A 15,943-nucleotide genomic window follows, 5' to 3' on the forward strand; every position below is an offset into this window, starting at 1 on the left:
GGGAGAGGAAGCTTCCAAGGGGCCCTTAAGCCCCTTTTCACCCCCTTCTCCCTCCCCGGTGTCCACACACCCCCAAGTCCCCCTTCCTATACCTTTCACCCCCGGGTCTTAAAATTTTCCCCCAAGACCCCCTTCTTATACTCAACAACCGCCCCGCCCCCCCCCCCCCCCCCCCCCCCCCCCCCCCCCCGGGTTTTTTATTCCCCTAAGCCCCTTTTCACCCCCTTATAACCCTTTTAACCCTTTTCACCCCCTCATAACTATTTTATTTCCACAACCCCCTAAGCTTTTTCTTAATCCCCCATATCCCCATTATTATTTTTTCTCCCCCCTGAACTTCAAAATCCAAATCATCATCATGGCCTCGGATGATATCCCGTAAGGAAAAAGTAGCCTGTGAGATAAAAGGTAGGGAGGGAAAGTAGAGGGAGTGAAGGAGGAAGAGTGGGGGAAAAGATAAAAGATAGGGAAGGAAAGTAGAGGATAAGTAAGTGAAGTAAAATATAAGGAAGGGAAGTAGGGAGGAGTGAAGGAAAAAAGGGAGTAGTGTGAAAGAAGTAGAGGGTGAGGAAAAGATAAAGAAGTGTAAGAAATGAGTAAAAGAGTTAGAAAAGAGAAGGAATAGAGGAAGGGTAAGGAAGGAGAATAAGTGCCTTCTATTCCTTTACCCCAAGTCAAAGTCCTCCAAGGGTTCCTGTGGTTACAAAACCACACTCACCCATAAACTTTTTTTCCAAAGAAACGGTGGAATTCTAGAAGAAAGAGAAAAAGGCTATCTCACATTCGAACTACGATGCCGCCCAAGAAAGTCCAAGGTGTAGCTGCGGGAGGGTCATCTCCCGGTCTCCATGTGGATATCTCACCCCAAAACCAGGTTTTTCTTCTTGGCTTTAAGTCGGTTTTAAGTCGATCATGCAAAGAGAAATCGTTAGGGATAGGATATATTTGTCCGAGTTATTTGTAATCAAGGAGTTTAGCTTATTTGATTGAATGATAATGTATAGAACTTAGTTTCCTTCGAATTGCATCAAACATTATAAATTACGAGCAAGATTATCTATTTACTATAGTAGTATATTTTAGTTAAATCCTAAAGATATAGAAATTATATCTTGCACCATTAGTCTTATTCCTTTCGCAACGAATCATTGTAAATGATTAAATTCATGAAAGATTTCTTTCGATGCTGAAATTACTAGGAAGTTATCTTTGCTAATTGCACATCTTAGAAAGGCAAATGTTGTTATTTGGCATAAGTTCATCAGTAAGGAAAACGGAAGTTAAAATTAAATTGTATTGATGGGAAAGTAAATTGTCACAAGGATAGCAAAACTGTGACAAGACGATTAATATTACCTTCCAAAAATTATCCAAACCAATCTAAACATAGAAATATTCATACCCTAAGCACTTGACTATTTTCCTTATTGTAGGGTCAAACAAATTCGTACAGATAAGGAACTAGGGCTGTCCCCGAGATCCTTAAAAAGAAACCCTAGGCCCGACATACGTCAGCTTAAAGGATCTAAAACGGAATACTCCATCGCAGGACTTGCGCAGCAAGTACGAAATCATTTAGTCTTGTGATTGATTCATAAGGAGAAAGGGTAAAAACCCTCATCAATGATGGCAGATCCCTACGCAAGTTATCTTGCAAAAGGACATATTTTTGGATATCCTTCTAAATAAGGAAAGCTGTAAACCTGAAACTAGCATATCTAAGGAACTTTAGGGTTGACCAAGTTGGGTTAATAAGGTACGCCCTACACCGGAATGTAAAGGATCTTGCCAAATTACAAGACATCTTGGGAACGAGTGCTGATACACTCAAAAGGAAAGAACACTTCCTTAGCAGTTTGCCAAACAACTCAGTTGATTAATATAAATGTTTGTGCTTGCTAGAGATTTTTAGGGCTCTGTTTGAATTATGAATTACAAATTAAATGAGTACCTATACTTCAGGTTAAAGGCTGAAGGAAGAGGCTGTTTTAGTTACCCCCGATTACCTGCCTAACCCTAACCAAGGGGGTTGTTCACCGCACCGGGAACGTGGACCGAACCTGTCGCGAGAGGTCTCTCCGTTGAGCTCTACTTGGAGTAGGAGGACGCTTGGGTGCCAGGAGGGGGGCTCTGGCCATAAATCCCTTGCCTTTCGGGTCCTACACAAGAGGCTAACGTGACTCAGGATTGGATCTCAAGGCCCGCATACTAGTTTACGGGTGGAAGCTTGGAATAGTGATCCTTGGGGATTACTGGATAGCCTTCGGGTGGATTATGGACAAGCCTACGGGCGGAACTCCTTGTATTTCAAAGATAAAATGATGAAATGTAAAAAAAGAACTTGCTTGATATTGTTTTTCTATGTCACGTGATAAGATTACGTGAAGGAACCAGTGCTTAACAGGATTTATTAAAGAAGCTGATTGTTATATGTCAAATTAATGTGTTAGATAATTACATAACTAAAACAAACCGAGGAAAGTGTGGAGGATGGGCCATGGGTCCGTCCTACGGTTGGGTGGTCCCGGTTAGCCGGGAACTTTTCTCAAAAATCTCGAAGAACAGCGGAATGATCATCATCATCAAAACGAATAACGAGACCGATGACCTAGAGTTATGTCTTACCGAATTTACGTTGTTTTAGGGGAACGGAATGGGACTATGCCTTATGGCAGAGAGGTTGAGCCTTGCATCCCTCTCGTTTCCCATTCTCCTTAAACCAAGTGCAGCGTGAATCCGCTTCAGACCTGGCGTTTCTGCATAAAATAGTTTGGTCGGGTCTGACGCTAGTTGCTGTTAGCTAATGACCAATCAGGAAAACCCTAATTCCGATCGATCCTAAGTGAGAATGGCCAGGATACTTCTGCTACGTGGCAGACGCGGGAAGGCCTAGATTGCAAAACCTGTAACATTCCATGGGAGTGCCGGGCGGAGTTTTCTAGACATCCTTTCCGATGGACTGCTAAGATGTGTCCCGGATGATACTAGTGGACACATTACACCATCCTTTGAATCCATCGAGATAAATGCATTCTATAGCCTTTTTCAATCGAACTTGACCTTAAAAGGACATTACTCAAAGTTTGTAGGTCTTCACAAGTATGCATTGTCAATCATGGAAACTCAATAGATTGAAAGGTTCTACCAAGGACTAAATCCACCCTTTCATACTTGCTGTAAATCCAATGAGATTGACAATCCTTATAGATACCATACTGTGATAAAAAACTCATAGCTAAAGAAATTTCTTAAAAAGGACAAAGGAATTACCTTGTGCTATAGAAGGAGCTATCTCAACCATTCAACCAATATAAGCAATACCAACGCAAATGGTCAGTGGGCTAAGCTAAATCAAAATTGGAGCCCTATTTCAAATTAGTCAACTGGGAGAGGCTTTGAAAATGGTAAGAACAATAAAGACTATGGATGTGGAAGAGTGACTAGAGCCTATATAAATACTATGATAGGCCAACTTGAAAAATGTACATTGATGAATAAATTGAAAGAGGATCCTAGTGCGCAAATCGGATGCTGGATGCATACGTAGCGAGAGCTGAAAGGTCCCCAAGAACAAAAGAACTCTACTTAAGCTCAAAAAACAAGAAGATAGACTTGCACGGTATAAAGAAAAGAGACAAATTGGGTACAATCTCCCCCCATGCCTTGTGTAAGCGCTTTACAAGGCATGTATTTATAAATTTATTCATCTCAAAGCTCAAAAATAGCCCAATTTTACAATAAGCATGCTTTAGCTTTTGTGTTTGCTTTTGTCCAAATAAAGAATAAAGCGGTTGGGCGGCCCAAGGGTCGGGTTGTGTCCAAATACAATGCCCAATAATAAAATATTTAAACAGTGAGCCCATGCGCATACAAAATAATAAATATTTGTAAACTACTTCAATAAATAAACATGCCTAAATAAATATTAGTGCCATGCCTTTAATGATAAGATGTGCATCCATAAAAAATGATAATATCTTCTAGGTAATTTGAATACACGCTATCACCCAGTACTTCCCAACGCCACCGCCGCCTGCTCTACACATCAATTGAAGCATTCACAATTGTTAGAAAATAATAAAATTAAATCGACAAAAGTGAATACCTAGCAGTCTTCAGCTACAAAATAAATAAATAGGTTGGAACTTTATCCTGACCTTAATTTAATACGAGTGCACTCTAAACTCATAAACGTCCATTAATTTAAATATGTATTTTATGGAATCTCCCGTTGTAGAGTCACCCACATGTACATTAAATTAACATGACGCTCGAAAAGGATAGGCATCCCCGTTAACTTCTCGCACAAGGAATTCGCCTTGTGTACGAGTCCCGGTAAATAAATATAGTTTTACGAAATCCATCGCAAAACCTCACGGAGTACACCATGGAATAAAAACTCACGGAATCCACCATGGTCTCACGGAATCCACCGTGAATATGCCTCCTGGCATCGAATCCATACATATTCCTATTGAAAATAATGGAGTAAACTACCAATGTTTTGTCATTCAAATCCCAATAGTTTATAAGGGTAAGTCATTTCATATTTTGATTGATTATCAAAGTATGCATTTTTTTCTTGAACCAAATATAGAAGATTGCACCTAGAATTTAGGGAAACAATGAAAATAGTAGTAGAATTTGCTAAATGGTAGTAGAATTGGCTAGGGGAAAGAAAAATACATTTACTAAAAGTATAGGAAAAGTACAATTCGAACTAGATAGGCAAGTAACTAAAGTTGAATTCCAACTTCTACCATTTAGATGCTATAAATGTATCTTGGAATGGATTGGCTTAAGAAAAATAAAGCCAAAACCATGTGTGCCAAAGAGGAAGTGATATTTCAAGACTTGGTAATGGACATTGTAAGGAGATATAAAGAATTTGGGAGAATTAGAATCAAACTAGCCAGGGCAAGCCAATTTAAAAAAGGATTGAGGAAAAAACTGGCAAATCACATAGGTCAAAAATACTAAAGAAGGCACATTATCTTTGTGGATCAATGACTTTGAATACATATTTCTAGAAGAGCTGACTCAATTGCTGCGAACCAAGAAGTTAACCCATGAGATAGAACTAGTTCTTAGAGCTAAACAATATCCAAGTGATTGTATCAGATGTCCATACCTAAAGCCATTAGGTTTAAAAAACAACTAAGGCAATTGATTAAGCAAGGATTCATCCACCCAAGTAACTTATCTTGACACACCTTTTTTCTTTCAAAAAAAGAAAATGAGTCCCTCAGACTTTGCATTGACTTCAAAGGACTAGATCAAATAATGATCAAGGACAATTATCCTTTACCCATGATTGATGAATTCCTAGACCAACTACATGGAGCAAAGGTATTTTCAAAGATAGACTTGAGATCTGGATATTATCAAATCCAAATCAAGGAATATGATATTCTAAAGATTGCCTTTAGCACTAGATATAGTCATTACAAATTCTTTGCCATTCCATGTGGATTGATTGATTTCTAAGGCATTGAAGGAGCATAAAGATCATCTAAGGATTGCACCACAAACCCTCTACGAAAATCAACTCTATGACAAGATAAGCAACTATATATTCTTCTTTGACAAAATTGAATACTAAGACACATTGTCTTTGCCAATGGAATCACCATAGATCCTATAAAAATGAAGGATATCCTAGATTGGTGGTAACAAAGATAGTCAAAGGAATCCAAGGATTCTTGGGATTGATAAGATGGTATTAAAACTTCATTAAGGATTACTCCCTCATAGCAACATTCCAAACTAATCTCTTGAAGGAAAACATTGTGATCATGTGGGTAATCAAACACCAAGAGAGTTAAATAAACTCAAAGAATTTGTAACTACTGGGCCCGGCAATACTAAAACTCCCCGACTTCACCCAATAATTCGAAGTAATCATCAGATGTTCATGGCCAATGTACTCTAAGGGTGGAAATTTGATAAGAAACGAGGCAAGTTAACGGACTGTCATGTAAGCAATGGTTGTTTCTACTTCCAAGATTTGTTAAAAGACAGGAAGTTAAGGCCAAGATCTTATTGAAGGCTCTAACATCCCAATTGCTAAACATCTGGGCTATGCCATAACTCTTAATGTAATCCATAAAAACTACCATTGCCTAAGTCTTGAAAGATATGTACTACGATATGTAACCCAATGCCAAACTTGTCAAAGGGTTGAGATCAAATCAATTTCTTGTAATCTTTTTGTTTGCCTTCGGTTTCAAATTGGAACTAGTGAGGGCATTGTCCAAGTTGATCTAGATTAAGATCATTGATACAAAGTATTTTAAAGTTTGTAACTTTTCTTGTACTTTTGCATCTCTCTTTATGCATGCAAAATCTTTAAGGATATATGTTTTGAGCATTTTGCAACTTTTGATGCCCACAAGAATGACACTTCTAGGTGGTGTTGCTTCCATCCATGCGAACAAGCTTTCTTGCAACATCCCAAACAAGTTGGGATCTACCAAAGTGGTGGGAACATGTACAAAATACCTCCACAATTGAGAGTATTTCGTGGATTGCTCACTAGTCATTAGTAATTTCTTGATGATGTGTTCTGGTCGTATCACACCTACCTCAAACTTTACTTTGTGGGAGTCTTGCAAGTAAAGTGAGAGCAAGGACATGCCTAGGCAAGTTCTACTTCCACAAGTTTGTGTAATTGAGTTTGATAATGTGTGGATGGTTTACTTAATTGAACTTAAAACTTTGTGTCAAAACTTTTGAAATTGATGAAGTACCTCTAAAAGTGGAGGTACTCCATATGAACTAGCTAGAGTTCAAAAGACATGATAATCATTCACTGGTATTTTTTTCATTCTCTCTCCCCACGTCTCGTTTTTCTCACCTCTCTCCTCTAAATGGCTACATATAGTCTCTTTCTCCGAGCTCACAAAGGTGGGGTCCAAGTGAAGTTTGCAACTCTGTGATTGACTACTATGCATTTACTCCAATTTGCAATGGACTTGGGCATGGCACAGCTCTAGATACTCTTTGACAAGTTCTTTCGCCCCCTTACTCACTTAAAAGAGAGCTATCTTTACTTTGAAATTGTAGTAAAAACTCTAAGTGTGACACTACCCTTAGCATTGAGAGAGTGGTCCAACAACCAAGAACCAGACGAAAGGCACATGAATAACTGACGATGACACGTTGCTCACGAACACGCGTCCGGCCTGGATTGGCGCTCTTGGCATATATGTTTTACCCACTGCATGAGTGACTGTCAAGCGATAATCTGCATATCATTAGCGGCTAGTACAACTCGTCAAATCCAATTTGAGCGCATAATTACGATGGCTATTTCAATGAATAATCAAGTGCAAAAGCAATTCCGCAAGCCCACGAAAAGAATTATCGATACAATCAAGCAACCTCAGTTGCTGCCGTCGTAAGAGCATGAGGATGAGGATGATATAATGCAATACAATATGCTGGTAAACAGGAGTGGAATGGACGTTGGAACTTCAGATATGCACCTAATATTGGGGGACCATATGGGTCAAGGGATAGGACTACTGACTATAGCTGTACATAAGATATGGATGACGATGTGTGTGTGCAGAGAGAGAGAGAGAGAGAGAGAGAGAGAGATGCACAGGCATGTGGTTGCGCCGCAAGTGCATCCAATGCATCGATGCTTGTGCCTGTGTGTATGTAGTATACAGCAAAATGCCTGTATAACATTGAGAGTTTCTATAGAGGCGGTCTTTGCACCTTCTTTACATCCTTTTTACACCTGAACATGGATGTCATCCCAGCTGAATTCAAGCTCAAAGGTAGGGGAATGTACCTCCTCCAATCCATCTTCAATGGACCTGTACGAGAAGCTGCAGGGCAAGGGGTCTTGCTGCTCTTCATCATATCTCTTCCACAGGGCCAGCAACTTCAGCCTGCTGCTGATAATGTCTGCTTCATGATGATGATGATGATGATGATGATGGTGACAAAGAATGCCTACGACTCTCCTCTTGAAGCAACTGCAGGCACACGTCAGAGAGATCTTAGTAGATCTCTTCATCTGTTGAAGGAAGCAATGCTTGAAGCCCAGAAAGCCTATGGAAAAGAAGAAGAGGAGAGGGGTGGACAAGATGGCTAAGGGGAGGGTGAAAGGGCAGGACAAGACCAAGCAGGCTGCAATGGCTGCCACCTTTTTGGGGTGCTTGGAAACGAGGGAACAAGAAGGAGAGCAGGATTGGTCATGGACATATGGAGGGAGGGGGGCCATCATCTGTATGCAGAAGGAGAACTTCAAATGTCTGCTCTGTCTCTCTCTCTCTCTCTCTCTCTCTCTCTCTCTCAAGAGTCCCACATTGAGCAAAATCTTGTAAATATGTGCAGTTGTGTGTCATAGTGAGTTGGATTTGATGAAGGAAGACGAATGGGCGAATGGGCAGTAGGGGGCAGGGGGGCCATGAGAAGAAGGAACTGGAATCTGGGTTGGTTGTCCTGTTGTGCTGAGAGCATCACTTTGATTGTTGAAATGGGAGGAAAGCTTAGCTTTGAAGATTGATTGTGAGAGTAAAGACAAAACCTGACATTCGGGGGGGCACTTGTCTATGCAAGGGGGAGCAGATGAGTGCTAGACAAGAGACAATTGGTGCGTAGGCCGTGCGTGGGCCCCACGGTGTGATCCAAGGAAGCCGATTGGCAGTTCTTGGAAACCCCCAACACACACACACACACAGAGGAAAGAACAATGTTGCTTGGCTGGCTTGGTGAATCTCCAAGCATCAAGTGTCTGTGACTACATGACAATTGGATGGGCAGGGCCCATCGGGGTAGGTTACCCACGAGTATATATATATATATATAATATATATATATCGAGAGAGACAGAGAGAGAGACGAGCCACTCTTAAGATGACATCACCCTCCTTATCCATTTTTCACCTTGGCGGCAAGCCAAAAGCATTGTTGCGATGACACCTCTCTGTGTCTCTCTTATCCATTTCGGGGACAAGAAAAGCAATAACACATACGCATCTTTAATCACATTCCCGAAGGTATCGCTGCTTGCCTTCTTTGATGACGCGTGTCCCGCCAAAACCATTTTATCAATCCAAATTAAGGCTTATATTAGGGCACCCTTAAGAAATTCAAAGCGATGCTCCCACACCATCCAAATCACGAAGCAATGTTAACAAATTCGACCTTGCCCCAAGCCAATTCCACATTAAGGGGACAATGTCAACAACATTCCACGTAATGCTCGTGCCTTATCGAGATGAATGATCATGCTAAGAAATTCAAAGCCATGCTCCAATAGTCTACTTGTATTGTATTCTCAGAGTACTCGGCTTGCAAGAGAGAGCAATGATGAATATCAAATTTTAAGGTCCACTTGAGAAAAAGACCAAGGTTAAGGCCAATGCCCCTTTTAGGCCTTCAAGGATTGTAGTTTGAGCAACCTTGGGCAAAATATTCCCCCATTTAGCTTGAGCTCACACCATAAGACTGTGTTTGTACGATTTTATTTAAGGTAGAGTGAACTAAAAACTAGAATATCCTTTGTTGCTTCCTTGCCATAGATCATTGTGGAATCTTATTGTTAGATGTCTCACATGGCCTTTATATCTTAGTTGTAAAGACAAATCATATAGATTGATATTACATCAAATTTAACTATCAAAGGTAGTGTTATGTCTAAACAAGAAATAGTTGTTGACATGGACCCAATAATATTGATGCTTAACTAAGTCATTCCCCCATCATTTGGTATCCCACAAAGCACCTAGCCTTAACTAGATGTTTACAACCAACAATAGTCAAGTTGTCAAATATCACATAAACTCAACAATCTCAAAAATAGAAACTACCTAATACATCCATAAAATTGTTGTCATACTTGATAAAGGTTCACCAATCAAGATATAGATTGACGAAGTGTGTTATCAAAGTTTTCCAATGGTTGAGATAACAAAAGGCAATAAGAAGTGGGAGAAAGAATATTTGATTAAGCCAACAATTTGGTCGAGGACAAAGACTCCCTTAAAGTTATTCCCTCCTAATCATGATGGTAAGATGACTATCAAATCTCTTTGAGTATGTGTTTACTTTTAATTTGATAATAGATAATATAGTTCAAAAGGGTAGATGTTTATTCTTATGAATGATTGTGAATATGTATCTATCTATGTAGATTGTGTAAGATTTTGTACAGTCAAAATGCCAAGAAGTTGAAGAAATACCATGTTGATCAAGGAGAGTTCACTTCCAAAGTTATTGATGGATGTTGCAAGAATAGAGGCATTTAGTACCACTAGTAACCTATATAAAAGTTGTCTTTTAAGCAGTAGGTGGATATATGAGTTGAAGCAGATATGAGAAAATTGGCTACCAATAAAATCTTGAACCAAGTAGCAAAGCCTTGTATTGAAGTACAATGATACTGTCATTGGGATTTCTATTCGCATTTATTGTCAACAATAACACACATAGGACTAATTGAGTCATTACATTCCCTCCATGGCTCTAGATGTACACAATGTTATCTAATATATAATTTTCTCAAACACCACAACATGATGTTGATTCACACACTACAACAAATGAAGACATTTTCAATGCTAGTTTCCAGTGTCGTGGGGCAAATTTTGTGGTCGTGGTATTATCATTGGAATATCAATTGGAATAGATTTAGAATATATGTTGTTATAACCATTGGTATGTTCATAGATTTGGTGTGTTAAGGCAAGGAGCCATTATTTGATCTAAGATCCTTGATAATTACTATGCTATAAGATAAATTTTCCACTTTGACCTAAATTTGCTCTCTACAATTCTTAGATGTTGGCTCTTTGTGCTCATTATCAATTATGTATATTGTGTGTCGGTGGGCTAGGTCCATTGATTTATGTAATGCTATAGGCTTCTCGCGGGGGGTCCACTAGGGTTTACCATATGGTACCATGTGAGTGTAAGAGAGGGGGGTTATTTAAGGGAAGGAATGTACATTTTATAAGGTAAGGTCCCATAAATAGGGGGTAGATAAGGGGTATTTTCATATATTTCTTGCACGCAGGTGATGTCTCCTTATTACTACTAGTGAATCCCCTGTGAGACTACTATATTGAAGACTCCATGTGAGGTTTAGAGCTCAACATGAACTTTGTATTTGGATGTTGTCTATCTCATTTGTGAGGTGCCTTCTCCAACAAACCCAGAGGAGTCCTCTTAGTAGTCGAGTGAAATTCATATCCATGCACATCACCATCCCATCTCCCCCCATGGGAAACCTTGGACTTAGTTAAACATGGGAATCTCAGTTCTACTTTAGAGGGGAAGCATGGACAAGTCACCCCTAACAACAATCTAACGCCCACCTAAGAAAGATCACTTTGTAATCAATTCGAAGGCAAGAGTGAGATTAACACCACACTTGGTTCAAAGAGAGTGAGAGATGGGGGAAGAGTGTAACTTTGATCCCCCTATCCATAAGGTAAAATCTTAACTCCAGCCCCCTAAAACGGTGTTAAACCTGGTAACTAATCCTACCGGTATTGGGAGAGTCACGATTTAATCATCTCTATCTAGTGTTGGAAATTTACCTGACTTATCGGGTCCACCCAACCACATGTGTCCAATCGTCATGACCAAAGCCTCCCACTTTCCTCGATGGGGTTTGCATAGTTTTCTAATTAGCAAAGCATACTACCACACTGTTTGGACCGCAGATTTTCTGCACTTACATTGTCTCCTTTTTCTCTCTCTCTCTTCTCTCCGTGTTCACTCTCTCTCAGTCTTTGTCCTATGCTTCCGCATTGCTGCACTCTGACATGGTATCAGAGTGGTGAAGATGGACTGACTGAGGGCTGAACCTATCTGAAGAGGAGATTTCAGCACGACACAAGGCTGCGTTTCCAGGATTCGAGGGTGAGCGAGAGGGCTTATTACATATACTCATGTTCCAAATGAGTTGCAAAATAATCTTGATCCAAAGGTAGAAAAATGTATTTTCATTGGATATTCTTTAGAGTAAAAAGGGTATTGCTATTATAACCATGTCACAGGTGAGTTTAGAGTGAACTAGGATTATATATTTTTATGAGATGAGTAGTTGGTATGCATTTAGCAGTGACGCATTGGATGATGATGACAGTCATGCATAGAAAGAAAAGAAACAATCATGAAGCCTTAGTGGACCAAAAACATCATCTGGTACTAGATCTATAATTAGCCCTTGATTTGGGAGACCGAGGAGTAGTCCCATATCTTTAGGTACATCTATTAGTATTGTAAGTAAAGAAAAAGGGAAGAAGAAATTGTTAATTGGTAATAATGCATATGATAGTCATTTGGGGTTTGATGGAGATTCCATTGGTTTAGAGATTTTGCATGATAAGCTTGGTATTCCTTCAGGACACTAGGTGTACAAAGAGCACATGGTAATATAAGGGCTCCATTGAGTAACATGGGTCTAGTAGGGTGAGATAACCTGTTAAAAGATTGGTTTTGAAGGTTATGTGACTCACCATTACGCTTATATAGTAAGGGTGATTGAGGATGTTGAGCCCACTTGTTTTCAAGATATTGTTGGTTATGCTTATTGGGATGATGTAGCAATGGATGAGGAGATGGCTCCATTAGAGGCCAACAAGACTTGGGATCTAGTACCATTTCCTAAGGGCAAGAAAGCTATTGGATACAAGTGGATCTAAAAAATTAAGCATAATCAAAAAGTTATAAGGCTATCCTGGTTGCAAAAGGCTATGCTCAAACATATGACATAGATTATGAAGAGACATTCAGTCCAGTTGCTAGGTTGGCAATTGTTAGATGTGTGATTGCTTTGGTAGCGACAAAACATTAGAATTTATAGCAAATAAATGTAAAGAATGTCTTCTTGCATGGTGAATTGTAAGAAGAGGAGTATATGGAGCAGCTACTAGGTTATGAGTATTTATAGTATCCCACATATGTGTGCAGTAAGGTTAAAGAAGGTGCTCTACAAGTTGAAGCAAGCACCTAGAGAATGGTTTGACAAGATCATAGAGTATATTTTCAACATTTACTTTTATGTTTTTGATCCTGATCACTCACTTTATGTGAGAAAGGAAAATACAAGTTTGGCCATCATAGTCATCTATGTAGATGACCTAATTATTGCAAGTAACATTGACAGTGGGATTGCTGAAGTGAAGGACCTCTTGAAGAAGAAGTTCGAGATGATGAAGGATTTAGGTGAGTTGAGGTACTTCCTTAGTGTTGAGGTGATCAAATGTGATGATGGTATATGCTTGTCCCAAAGGTAGTATGGCTTGGATACATTGTCAAAGTATGGTATGAGAGCATGTAATCCTCTTTCAGTGCCATTGGAGCAAAATGTGAAGTGGAGTGCTAATGTTGGGGATGAGATCGAAGACCCTACTATGTTCATGAGGATAGTAGGGAGTTTTATTTACATGAATATCACAAGGCTTGAGCTACGTTGTTGGCCTTGTTTGTGAGTTTATGCACATGCTTAGAGAGGCTCATTTGGATATAGTTAGATGCATATTAAGGTATGTAAAGTCCACTTTGCATTATGGACTTTCTAATGAGGCAAGTAAGGATATACATGTGTTTGTATACATAGATGTAGATTGGGCTAGTAGAATGCTTGATGGAAGATCTATGAGTGGACTCAAATTTTCCCTTGGTAGTGTAACAGTCACATGGATTAGCAACAAGTAACCTACAATTTCTTTATCAAGTACAGAGGCTGAGTACATAGGTGCTACTATGGCAGCATGTGAGATGGTATGGCTGTAGAAGTTATTGGGTGATTTGGATGTGTTGGTAGATGGTCTAATTGGCATTCATTGTGACAACACGAATAGCAAATAATTGGCTAGGAACCCTATATTCCATGCAAGGACAAAACACATTGAAGTGCATTACCACTTTGTGAGACTGAAGGTACTTGTAGGTGAGATCACCTTGGTATATATTGGCAAACAAGATCAGATAGCTAATATCTTCATGAAGGCATTGGGTGGAGCAAAGCTTCAAAAGTTTCAAAACTTACTTGGAGTTGCAGAGATACAATTGCACTTGAGGGGGAGTGTTGAGATAGTAAGCTCAACACATGCCAATATTGATCATTAACCGTGTTGTTAGATGGATTCGCACATCTACAAATAGAACCTTAGTGGTCATTATGACTCTTACACGGCCATTGACTTGTCACTTATTACATTTGGTTTGTCACACCTATCTACAATTGGCATAGTTAATAGCACCATTTGATTAGTATAGTTCATTATGTATTGTTTGACTTAGTAGGCTACTTTCCTTTATGTTGTATCTTATCTATACCTTATGTACATTGAAAAGTGTGTGAAAGAAGAAGAAGAAACTAGCAAGAAAAATTTTGGGCCTCCATGTCTCTTTGTGTGTTGTTGAGTGAGCTTCTCCTTATGTGTATTGTGTATGTTTGGTATAGTAGGTTGAGTAAGTCTCTCCACCACATGGGTTTTTGACACATCAAAATCACTTCAACATTCCATACTCTCACAATACTCATAGTGTTTATCTAGAAACACCGAGATCTCTACCTAAGGCTCAAAACTAAGGGCATCAACATCCCAATCCTCTAACTCCAAGTTATGTGGGAAGTAGAATTCATGTATCTCATTTGAGGATATCTTTCTCTAAGACTCTCCAACTTGCAAGGATTTACCTTCCACAAGTCAATTCCACACTTTTACAAGCTACTTGAAATCACCATGTGAGTAATATTAGCTACTTATGCAATACATTAAAGAAAACCACATTAGCCTCAACCATCACCAATCTATCACTCAATGCACCAACTTCCACCACCACTTTGACTACAATGTCACCTCCTTACTTAGCTTCATTATCTTTAGAGCATCACCACAACCTCTTTTCAAAGCAGCAAGAGGAAGCCTTGCTGCAAAAGCTTCACCACCTTCTCTACAATAACTACCAATAGGATGGCACCTTTGTGTCTCCTTTGTCCATGCTCCCATAAACTTGCAACAAAAATAGCCTTATATATTTTTGGCTAAAAATCCTTTACCATTATCAATGAAATCAAAGTAATCTCGACCATGATAGTTGTCTTTTCCAAATTCACAACACTCTTGCCTTATTAGGTATACTACTTTTACCCAATAGCCATCAAAAGAAAAATTAGCTTTATTTAGTCTTATCATAAATCCTAAACACTATTCACACACTTTAGGGATCCACCCATGCTATCATGGTAGCACCTCAAAGCAAAATATTTTGGACCCAAACCTTCAATGATTAGGATACATAATATACTTTTGAATTGTAGCCTTGGGCTATGAAATCTAACTTTGTAAAGATACACCTATAATTGAATTTAAGAAATTTATACTCCAATTCATGCATCAACCATAAACTTGCATCACTCCCAAAACTCAAGATATATATTTGATGACATCTAAAGAAGCACAAAAACAAGGCACAAAAATGCCCATACATACACCATATTTTCATCTTTTGTAAAGGGAATAATATTCATTTTTTTGAAAAAGTACTAAAATACACCCTACATGGGGGGGGGGGGGGGAACACATCCATCATAAATAAATGATATGCATAAAAATGTACGTGCATGCATTTGAAGAAAGCTAGAAAGAATTGAAATGTGAAAGCCAAAGCCTTATGAATATAAATGTATCAAAAATTTCAAAGAAATTGAAGGATTGTGTGTCTTTTGGGGAAAAGGTGGGGTGGAGTGCATGACTGATTATTTGCTTCTTCCAAGGTTCCCACATTCTCCTTTTGTATGGTGCCAATCTCTCTCTCCTCCCTCTCTTGTGTGCAAAAAGTTGTCTTTTTCTCTTTCCTTTTTCCTCTTTTCTTGTTTTTAATGGGTAAAGATATGAATGAAGATGATGAATCTGTTTGTTATTAAGAGAGAGATTTTTGGTTTCTTTTCCCTTTTGAGATTAATGAT

This window comes from Lygodium microphyllum, chromosome 27, assembly GCF_053477565.2.
Source record: "Lygodium microphyllum isolate KBCC chromosome 27, Lygodium_microphyllum_v1.1.10, whole genome shotgun sequence".
Classification (NCBI taxonomy): domain Eukaryota; kingdom Viridiplantae; phylum Streptophyta; class Polypodiopsida; order Schizaeales; family Lygodiaceae; genus Lygodium; species Lygodium microphyllum.